This window comes from Protopterus annectens, chromosome 8.part1 (assembly GCF_019279795.1).
Source record: "Protopterus annectens isolate FY-2018-M chromosome 8.part1, PAN1.0, whole genome shotgun sequence".
NCBI classification, from domain to species: Eukaryota; Metazoa; Chordata; order Ceratodontiformes; family Protopteridae; genus Protopterus; species Protopterus annectens.
Genome location: NC_056742.1, coordinates 137,688,477 through 137,700,625, shown reverse-complemented (window position 1 = coordinate 137,700,625; position 12,149 = coordinate 137,688,477). Strand labels below are relative to the sequence as shown.

At 38.7% G+C, this 12,149-nt stretch overlaps 1 protein-coding gene across 5 annotated transcripts in view; it reads left to right on the top strand.

Annotated features, from left to right (window-relative positions):
• The window catches only part of WWP2 (WW domain containing E3 ubiquitin protein ligase 2), a 1,859,587-nt gene that overhangs the window by 1,814,238 nt on the left and 33,200 nt on the right, over positions 1-12,149 (top strand). The gene's annotated exons all lie outside the window — the stretch shown is intronic.

Genomic DNA, 12,149 nt, shown 5'->3' with positions numbered 1-12,149 from the left:
TCTACTTTGGCAGCAGGTTCAAAGGGGGGGGGGGTGAAACTAAAGCCTGAAGAACCAAGGTGAGGTCCCAAGGAAGAGCAGGATCCATAGTAGAGGACATAGGAGAAAGGTACCCTTGAAGAAGGCCTTGCACAGTTTAGATGAGGCCAGGGAGAAAGAATTCTCCCTTACCTGAAAATTGGAAGTGGTGTCAAGTTGCACTTTCATGGCAGAAAAACCTGCACCATTATTAAAGAGATTGTTGTGTCTTTTGACTTTTCCCCGTTAGGGGTTGCCACAGTAGAACTCCGGTCCTCTAATGATTGGCAGTAGATTTTTATGTGCCGAGTTGCCGGCCCTGACACACAACCTTCAACGAAGGTACGCCAATTCACGCATGTCTCCACACAGAAGATGCTCTAGCTGAGAATCGAACAGGACAATGTCTTACTGTGAGTTATTAAAGAGAGAAGCCAAGAAATCCAAAACTGCCAATACTGGTGCAGAAAAGGGGTCTAAATTGTTCTCATGCCCTGCTAGAGAACCTCTTCCACTTACTGTTGTATGGCTTCCTGGTGGATGGTTTGTGTGTCGCAATCAAAATTCTTTTGACTGAAGAAGGAAGCTTGGGAGTTCTAGTCATCATTGGAAGTGCAGAAACCAAGCGGTTAGTTTCAGGTTCAGAAGATCTGGATAGGAGTGCCCTGAGGGGTGGGACAAGAGATTTGGACAGGTATCCAGAGTCCAAGGTGGACAAATCAGGTGAGACCAAAGGAAGGGGAACCACACTTGACGGGACCAAAAAGGGGCAATGAGGATGACTTGGCACTTCAACCTCTGTGCTTTCTGTAGAAATTTGGGAATGAGCGGAAAGAGAGGGAAGGCAGAGAGTAGACTGGGGAGCCAGGCATGGACTAGAGTATCTCTTGGTGACTGTCCTGCAGAGGGATCAGGGCAAAAAACTCACTGCACTTGGTGTTGGAGGGAGACACAAACAGGTCACAGCAAGGTTAACCCCATCTCTGGAAGATCATATTCACCATTGCAGGATTGAGAGATCATTTGTGAGGCATCAGAATGGTCCTGCTGAGCCTGTCCACTAGGAAGTTCGACTTCCTTGGAATGTGCATCACTATGAGAAAGAGGTTGGAAGAAATCGCTCATTGCCACAACTTCATGGCCTCTCAACACAAGGGATAAGATCTGGCTCCTCCTTGCTTGTTGATATAACAGACCACTAACATGTCTGTCTGAATAGCAGTAGTTCTGGTAGGAAGAGAGGAATGTAGGGCTTGCAAAGCGAGAAGCATCACTCTCATCTCCAGAACATTTATATGCAAATTGGGGACCAAGTGCCTAGGACTGTCTGTCCCAGATATTGCCTCCCCCACCTAAATTGGGATGTGTCCGTGGTGACAGTGGCTGAGGGGGAGGAAGGAAGAACAGCCGGCCCTGGAGAAGGTCATCATATTGGATCCACCAGATTGCACCGACTGTTCGCATGCTTGTTAGATCCTGATTCGGTAGTTCAAAGGGTGGAAAAGAAGAGACCATTCTATGGCTAAGGTCCATTGAAGCACTCTCATGTGAACATGGGCTAAGTGTACCAGAGTGATTGTCACCTCCATGGACCTCAAGACCCGAAGGACAAGACTTGCCTGGGGGAAGAAGTGTCCATTATCTGTTTGACATGAGTTCTCAGATTGGAAATCCTGTCAGGAGTAAGAAGGGCTAGAGAACAAGTGGGCGTCCAGACAAACTCCAGTAAAGGCTGTGACTTGAATTGAAAGAAGATGGGACTTGTTTAGATTGATAGAGATGACTATGGTCGAGGCTAATTGAAACTAGTATTCTCTGACTCAAAGGAGTCGATGCCTGGTGGGAGCAGTTACTAGCCAATCATTCTAGGTAAGGAAACAGTGGAGCTCTGCTGGGCCAGTGGTGGCTGCAACCACCATGGCATCAACGGGAATCCCTTTTGTCCAGTGTGGTCAGTCAAAAGAGACACTAAGAATCTTATTGGACCGCTTGGGAATAGGTTCCACTGTGTTCTGGTTCTTTCCATGCCCTGCAGGACACAAGGTCAGTAAGGGGGTCCGCAGGGGGGGCACCCAAAAAGTAGATGGGCCAGACCCAAAGGCTTCCAGAAACACTGATTCCTCTGGATTAGGTCTTTTGGAAGACCAACCACCCTTTGGTGGAGGATTTCCATGATGTCTTCAAAGGAGACATCCTCGGCTGGTAATCTGGGGGCCCTTCCCCTTCATCAAGATTGGTGTCCTCTGTGAGGGATTCCAAGGGGGAATCCAAGTTTTTCCTTTTACACAGGTGCTTCCAAGGGACCTCTTCATTGGGGTGTTCCTAAGAAGTATTGGAAGACTCCATGGATTCCAAATGAGATGTAGGCTGGAAGTCCTTTTGTTCAGGCTGTCCTGGAGCGGACAGAATAGATGTCTCAGACACAAAGGCTGGGGAGGGACACCATTGAAGCAGGTAGAGTTGAAGCTGTTCTAGGTGCAGAGACAGCCCTGTCCACCACCTTGAAAGTCGACAGAGATCGAGACACAACAGGCAGCCCCGCCAGACACTTGGGTCTAAATGACACTGACTCAGGAGAGAAACTACAGCTCTGGCGAGGGGGGGAGGCATGTATCACTATCGGTGCTGAAGCAGTCGGCTCCAAGGGTCTCAGAATTTTGGTGGGAGGTTCCCTTGAATGGCGAGGATTCTTGGGGGATCTCTTCCTCTCTTTGTGTTTCTTGGTGGGGGGTTGAGCCTCTGAAGTTGAAGGGGTGGCTGAAGAGGAACTGGGGAGAAGTCCCTTCAAAATAAGCTTGTTACGGTAGTGAGTGAGTGCCCACTAATTAAAGCCAGCACAAATGGTACAGGCAGAATCAAGATGAGCCACCCCCAAACAAACTACACATTCAGAGCGCATATTTTATAGTGGGATTTTATGCCCACAAGCACTGCACTTTGTAAACCCAGTGGGTTTTGACCCAACCATGCTATAGGAAAAAACAGCAGTAAAGCAAGAAGAACACAGGCACACAAAAAGCACACATGCACCAAGCAGTTAGTCCTAACTACACAGAACTAGAAGCAAAGTAATCTTTTTTTTTTTAAGCTATATATCACTATGTATGTGTGTGTGTGTGTGCGTGTGTGTGTGTGTGTGTGTGTGTGTGTGTGTGTGTGTGTGTGTGTGTGTATATATATGTATATATATATATATACATATATATATATATATATATATATTTATATATAGAGAGAGATGTGTGTGTGCGCGTGCATACATATAAATATATATATATATATATATATATATATATATTTATTTATATATTGTGTGTGTGTGTATATGTATATATATATATATATATATATATATATATATATATATATATATATATATATGGGTCTACTTTGACAAAAAACACAATTCACTGAAACTCATTTTGTCAAAGTCTCATTTCACTGAAAATTAATTGCCTGAGCACAATTCATTGAAAGCTCACTTCAATGAAAACTCATTTGACTGAAACTCATTTCATCTAAAAAGGTATATGCCCTGTTCCCCAATATAGTAAGGGGTGTGTGCCCCACCTATTTTAAATGTTGTAAAACATAGACATGGATACTTACAAGTTGAATGAATAACTCTTTCCAGAAGATCGACAACTGAAGATAATATATACCCAAACTGTGTGGGGGGCTGGGCCCCCCCCTTACTATATATACTAAGTCCAATATCACACTACAGTGGGGAACAGGGCATATACCTTTTTAGACAAATGAATTTTAGTCAAATGAGTTTTTAGTGACGTGAGCTTTCAGTAAATTGTGCTCAGGCAATTCATTTTCAGTGAAATGAGTTTCAGTGAAATGTGTTTTCATCAAAGTAGACCCATATATAAATATATATATATCTTAAGTTATAAAACTAAACAACCGGAAGAGAAGAAGTAGGGAAGGAAGGGTAGGAAAATGACAAAAAGAAAAAAAGCTCTTTTCCTGACACAAAACTGAGATTGAGAGAAAGGAGAGACTAAAAGAGAAAACACTAACAGTATTTTTGTATAAATTGCCAGAAATATCGCTCACTGATTGAGGAAAGCCCTGAGGAGCTCAGAGTGTCAAGAACCCGCCGCTTAGTGAAACATGGCAAATGAGATCTGAGGGATTTGGAGGAAAGGAGCATCATGGGTAGAAGAGGAGCTCAGATGTTGGTGCCTACAGCTTTGGTATGCAGCTGAGTCGGATCTGATGCTGGGATCCAAAATTGATAGGTTGAAGAGCAAATGAAGGCAACATCAGATTCTATAATTATTGACCATGGGATGGGTAGGGCCAGTCTATAACCAAATAAGATAGGTTATTTTGAGCAAAAAAATGGAAATTTGCTAGACATAAAGTGGCCCACAACCTAATACTTATCTATGACGGGTTTGGGAAATGAATTGCCCAAAGCTTTTTGATTATTTTGATGTACGAGACGTTTCGGTTTTTCTTCCTAACTTTCTTAGCAACTGAACTCATAGCTGTAGTTTTAAAGATATATACAGGAAGGGGGTGTGTGGAAAAAATGTGACTTTATGCAGACAATTGTCTTGTTATAGTCCAATGTGTTGTCCAAAGTAGTTATGGAGATATTACAATACTTTATAAAGAGTTAAAGAATTAACTTCAAGAAGTTGGGGGCTTTCCCCTTAAGTAAAGAGGTGTGGGCTATTGAGAATACCAACTTATGAGAGCTGAAATGTCAAAAGCATAGTCTTAAACACCTTTGGATCAAAGTTACATAGATGATAGGAGGCTGATATAAAGAGAATTCATCAAAGCTAGCTTCATTCAGACCTAGAACTAGGTATTGCTAGATGGAAGGATCTTTGTTCTCTTTTTTTGAATATAATGTCATTGATTAAAATGGTGTTTCTGCCACTGTTGTGGTATATATATATATATATATATATATATATATATATATATATATTGTTTTTTTTTTCCTTGGGAAGTTAATTTACCCTGGCTGGATAAACTTCATAAATTACTTGACATTTCTGAATAGATTATAGAAGGCCAAAGAATCAGAAGAAAGTGCTTTTATACATACTGTAATATAATGGACTTGGAAGGTTATGGAATAATATGTTGGACTCCGTGAAGCCTATGCACATAGCCCAAGGGAAAGGAGTTAGTGTTGAAATAGTAGGCTATCAATTTGTGGACTAAAAGAAGAGTTATCCAAAACAAGTTTGTGGAGATAATTTGGAATCCATTCTACACAGTGGCAAGAGATGGAGGCAGTTTTTGAAAATGGAACTACAAGTGATTCATTATGGTAGGTGCATTCTGGAAGCATATCATATACTACATTAAAGGGAAGAAAATGTATTGGTTGGACTGTATGCATGCAGGTGTCAAGTACTGGACCGATCTAAGGATCACCAAATACTATCATAAATGTTTTCAGAACATATAACACAAAAAGTACTTACCTGAGACAGCCTTCTGAAAATATTTACAAATTAGAAGTGCATTGAAAGTAAGAGATTGGGTTAATTTCCATGTTGTGAAGCCAGCTCTGCAGAGGATGGCATGGAGCAGAGGTCATGGCTGCTGTATGAAGGTTTAGATCAGTGGTTAGACTATAATTTCATCCAGTTAATGTAGCAATTGGATAATGTGTACTGAAACAGGCAGTACCAGTTTCTGTAGATACATTAACTTTAGAGCTGATATACTATGATGGAATAAAGAGCTTAAAAAAAATTTAGATTTATGGAGAATAGGATGAAAATGTTTACAGTGCCTGTGGTAGGAATGGTTTAATTTAAAACTTGGTCTGTGTGGCAGTACTCCCCCAAAAAAGCTGAATGGCTAGACACATGGCAGTTAAGTAAGTACTACTACTACCTCCGTGTGCCTGCTGTATCTATTTCCATAGATTACAAAAGTGTCCAAAAGTCTAAGTCTGGTGGCAAAGATAAGACGTAAAAGTAGCGGCAAAGTGGAAGTACTACACTCCCCAGCATGCAGTTGGTTGTAGTATTTATGAAGTTGTTAAGAAAGGATTAAGTAGGTGCTATGAGGACCTAGGTTGTTGGGCTGAAATTACTTATCAATTTAGAAAGATTTAAAGAACATGGTGTTTTTATGTTGAAGCCATCACCACCTACATACACATATTTAATGTACCTTTCTACTTTGTACAGACTGTTCCAGGGTTGGTGAATTTCAAGGTAGGGAGGATCACTGTCCTCCCTGATAGGTTAAAATCTGATTGACTAGTGGGAGTCTTACTCAGCTGTTTTGTTTTTTTCATTGAACCTTGTGGTGATTGCTTATTGATCAGAGAGTATTGGAGGTTCATTTGAGGCTTGAGAACATCTCTGAAGAAAAGGAGATTATGTAATAAGCAGTAGTGAAGCTTATAAGTAGACTGTGACAATGAGAAATTAAGTAGCTGTCACCAAGTGTAATCATAAGGTTTGTCCTTTTCTGTACTGAAGTTTCCAAAGATAACTGCATTATGATTATTTGTAACTGGGCTAATTCTATTCATTGTACCAGAGATTGCTGAAATTCTTACTCTTCAGAAATCATACATGAGATCATTGTCTCACTTGAGGTGGGGAACTATCAAACAGTCACAGATCAGCCAACTGTGGTCATGATCTGAAGTATTTTGAGATACCTCCAGTAAAGAGTAGGTTGGTCTTCTTGGCACTCTTCTTTCCATTTTTTTACTCCAAGTCCTCATCTTTGACCCTTGAAATGGTAAAAGAGCTTTTTAATAAGGTGTGTGATGAAATATTTAGTAATCCCAACCACATTAGTGTGTACTTGTAGCTATGCCTGGAAGGTACTGAAGATATTTCTATTGCTTCCTTCATTAGACATTATATCTATGCTTGAATCATGGGTACTGCATAATATACTGAAGTTAATGCTGTTTCAAGATTCCTATTGTCAGGAACAATGTTTTTATGCCACACTGGACTTCCAAGATGGCTGCATACTGATCAACAGCTTAACTTCAGCTTTCCCAGTGTGAAAACAAAGACTGAGATATTACAGCCAGAGATATTGTCAACTTGAGTAAAATTCACATACCGGATAGTAAGTACACCGCCTGGATGCAATTAAAACAGTCTGAAATAAAGTCAACTAGAAAGGTGAAGAAAACTCGCTGACTGGGACAAATCCTACATCTGTACAGCTAAAGAAATTTCAACCTCCAGCTTTTGTGCAAGACATGGCTTCCAGTAATCTAGAGGAAAAAAATAAGTCAAATGTGCTCAAAGCTGATTAAAATAAATTAAGCACTAAAGGAGTATATCACCTCAAATAAAAGGCTGGAGAAAATTAAACAAGATTTAGATATTCAGATGAGCTGATAAAACTGCAAAAATCAGAAAGTGAAGTGAAGAAAGGTGTGGCTGAGTATGAGACTGCTCAAGAAGGGATGTTTAAAAATGGTAGAATTAGAGGATAGAGCACATAGAAAAAAAACTTTGATTTTCTACTGTACAAGAGAAAGTAGAAGCAGCAGCCTGTACTAATTTTATGAAGGCAGAAGTAAGCAAGTGGACTGGTACTCCACAGCAAAAACTGTTAATTGAAAGGGCACACTGTGTGTATACTCCAAATATAGCCATGAGAAAGCAGCCAAGACCTTTATAAGTAAAGATATAAACTTAGCAGCAGAAAGAGCTGATCCTGACAACACTGTGGCAGAAGGGAAAAGTATTAAATGTTAAAGTGCGTGTGGGAAATGATTGCTCATCGTACACTGAGCAGGAAAAAAAACAACTTTATTCCAGTGATCAGGGTATGTTAAATGTCGAGAGGCAGGTGTGAGACTCAAGCTGCTGTATCCAGCTGTCTTCAGAATGTTTTCTCCTGGAGAATTAGTCATTTTTGATGCAGAACATTCTAAGGAGGAAATGCAAAAGTTTGCCCAAAAATGAGCCATCAAACAGAAGAGGACTCTGCTTCCCATTTTTCTGGTAGTAAAGCAAGTGGAGAGACTTTGCCAGTAGAAAATGCTTGAGAGACAAAGTACAGGAGATAACCAGAAGAATCAGGAGCACAGTGAGATTGAACCAGAATATGGAGCTGGGAGATGGAGATGAACAGGAAGAATGCCAGCAACATGGAAATTACTGAACAAATGTCAGACTGCAAAGCAAGAACAGCATTTGTGAAAGACACCTGTATTAGCATAAGTGGAAAGAGTGGACTTTTGTTGACTTTGTTAAACTTCTGAGAAACTGAAGGATATCTGCTTCACTTCATGTCATTATTGTTTGGAAGGACTCTAAGAAGAGGAGAAAGGAAAAAGGTAACTAAGTAAAACAGTATTTCTTTGAAACTTTTCACAATTTGTTTGTTTGTTTGTGTCTTTCGGCTTTTCCCGGTTAGGGGTCGCCACAGCAGAACTCCGGTCCGCTAATGATTGGCAGTAGAGTTTTACATGCTGGCTTGCCGGGCCTAATGCACAACCTTCAACGAAGGAACGCCCATTCACGCATGTCGCCACACAGAAGACAAAACTTTTCACAATATAAATTGCATATTTTATAGAAAAGTATTTTTAGTTCTTGTATGTGATAAAGTTTTCAAAGTAAACAGATGCCTTTTTTTCTTCATCTTCTCTTCTTTTTCAGTGTTATGAAATTAAGAAATATAGGCATTGCAGTACAAAAAGAGAAGAGAAGAAAAGCTAGACAGAAGCTTGTTTAACTTAATAACCTGTCATCTTGGGTTGTTGGGCAAGAGATGGGGTATAAGAGTACACAAATCATGATATATGTAGAGCGGTTATGCTTTGCCTTATTTTTGGCATGGGTGAATGTCTGAATTAAAACCCTTGGCTTCATTTAATAACAAATTTTGTGTGGAAACAAGTAAATATGAGCACACTGAATATAATATATTTTCCTTTAGCAACAAATGTTTGAGCTTGTCTTTCGGCTACAACAGGGATACATTTTTCTTTTTTCTCTTTCTTTTCCATGGAGGCAAGCTAATGATAAAAGACAGAGCATTGCTTTCTTCAAGGCTAAAAGCTAATAATTTCTGAAAGTACGCAAGTAGTTTTCACATCTGGGGGAGGGAGAATAAAGATAAAAAAGGAAAGATACCAGTTAATGTAAGTAGAAGCACAGGCAGTAATAAAAAAGTAACAACCAGTGAAATAAAACATGCAATTTTTAATAAAAAAGTTGAACTGTTTTGTCCATCATTATCTTAAGGACTTCATCAGAAACACAGGCAGTAGCATGCATCTTCACATGGATAACCTCAGTTTCAGGTTAACTAGTAGTACCTGTATTATCAGCTGTCTGTTGGTACAAATGCTCATGTTAGGAGGGCAAACCTTCATTATTTGAAGATGTACATAATTATGCATGTTTGTATAAATGTAAGTTTATGGGGACATTCTGGCAGTATGTTTGATTTTTTTGTAAAATGTGGCATAGGTTCCAATGTTGATGATAAGAAAAAAAAACTGTATGAAGGATTAACCTGCCAAACATTAATGGGTACATGTATCATAAAAGCTGGAATTAGACATTTTAAAAAAAATTCATATATAATAGGTGGGAATAATGATTTCTTACTATAATGGCAGCATTTTCCATATTATTTTGGAGTGTGAATAGTCTCATGGGTGTAGACAAAAAGGAAAGATTGCTTAATTATATTAAGAAATGCAGAGTACAAATAGCAATGCTACAGGAGATACATTTGGGAAAAAATGAGCATGTTAATTTGATAAAGAAAGGATTTCAGGATTGATAGTCTGCAGACTATCAGGGACAAAGGAATACAGGAGTGCTTACATTGATTGCTAGAGGAGCTACAGTAGTGATAGAAGAGGAAAAAATATGATGGTTGTGTAGTAATTGAGAGGGATGAGGATTACAGTGACACATTTATGTTCCACCTAAAACTGCTGTTTTTTAGCTTAAAATTTTTTGGGAGAAATAATCCACTTTTAGCAGGGAATATTATGTATAGATGGGGACTGGAATTTGGTTTGCAATAATGAGGATGTATTTCAGGGGCCTAGAATGGAAAATATAACAAAAGAGGGTAGATTTCTGAAGAAATGTATAAAAATATTTGGTATGAAAGGCATAAATTCAGTTACAGGACTTCTGAGAATTACATATTATTCCCAAGGTACAATAACTGGGCTAGACTTGATAGAAATTATATTTCACAGGAACAAGCTCATTTAACTGAGAACTTTGATACATATCCAATAACTGTTTCAGATCATACATCAGTAATTAATGAGAAAAAGATGCAGGGTAATGAAGTAAAGATGAGACGCTGGCAGATCCCCACCTACCTGTTAAAAAGAGGAATTTAAGGAGTAGGTAGTGGAAATTATCCGGGAGTTATTAGGGAAGAGAGAAAGTACTCCAGACGTTATTTAGCTAATGAGTATGATAAAATGAAAGTGGAGTTTAAAAATAGGATAAAAGAAAAAGAGTTCTGGTTAAGAAGTAATAATTATTTAGAGGGGCTTAGAAATGTCAAAGTATTACAGAATAACGGAATCTCCAAGAACAAGAGGAGGTGCAATTGCAGAGGGTTAAAGAAAATATAAGAGAATTACCTGGATAATATACATGACTTTAGAAAGATTGCTGTTAACAGCATTTTTTTCTTTATGATAACTCCAGAGCACAAAAACTTTTGTCACAGCTTAGGCAACAGAAAGGAGAAAGGGTTGTTGCCAAATTTAGGGAGCCTATAACAAGAAAAATAACCAGAGATCCTGTAACAAATTATGAAAATTTGTATAAATCAGACAAGTGGAAAAGTCATGAAAAAAGCACAAATGGAAACATTTATAGAATATTTAAATATACCAAGGTTAGAGGTAGAGGAAGCTCAACGCCTAACAGTTCAGATGGGAAAAAAAGGATGATTAGTAGGGTATATAAAATATTACACGATAACTATAGGAATCGATCAGAAGAGGTCAGAAAATTTTGAGAAGAGAGATTAACTATAAATTTCACAAAGAAACAATGGGAGGACATATGTATGGCTCCCAAATTTGCAACAGCCTAGAAGATTTAGGATTTTTGCCTGGAAATATTTGCATAGATACTTGTATACCCCAAGCAGACTCCAAAGAATATTTCCTCAGGTAAATGGCAAATGGTGGAGGTGTGATGCAGAAGAAAGAGGTAATTGGAAGCATATGTTTTGGGAGTGTAATGAGTGGCAGACTTTAAAAATTCCCTGCAGAATACCCTGTTGGAAGTACTGGGCAAGCAAGTGAGTATAACTAAGGAATTGATTTTTTGAGCTGAGGTACAGGATCTGAATTGCCTAGATCTAGTAAGGCCTTGTTGAGTTTAATTCTGGTGGCTGCCAAAAAGCAATTACTTGATTGAGAATCTGATTTCCATTTTCAACTTTACATGAAGCAGTGAATATTGTAACAGAAATAAAATGTAAGCTTGCCTGTGTCACTTGTGAATAAAGCTGTTTAAAATTGTTTTAGTGCCATATTAGTGAAAAAGCTGTGTTAGTGTTATAAAGCTAGCAGTGTAATTGTACACAAGTGGTAAATTAGTTTATTAGATGTTTTCTTCATGTACAGAAATTGAGTGACTTAATCTAGTTTATCAAAAAAACTGATTTGTGTTTTAGGGCTAAGCTAGGCCTTTACAGGAAGCATAATGCAGCCTGTGACAGGTTTCACCCACGGTGCTATGTTGAGGCATAGGGCATTTGTGTTGTCTGCAAGAAATGCAGATGAGTTAATATAAAGATATGTAAAGATATAATTGCCTGTACATGGGGCTCTTCAATGGTCAGCCAGACTATCAGTCACATCTGAGTAAAGGTGCGACTAGCACCAGTCCCTGCTTTTTCACAATTATTGTTTTTAGTTCATATAGCTTTGTTTTACTCATGCAAATACTGTATCATACTAACATGAATCTGTTTTGGAAGCAAAACAAGGTAAGTATTGAATTAATTTTCTGTACAGCATAATGATAAGATCATATTTTCATTTTAGACATTACCATATGAAGCTGATCTGCTTAATTACCCATCCACTCAACGTTCTGCTTTATTTTAAGGTGTATTGCTGGACATACAACTGTAAAGCATGCTTTACAATCTGA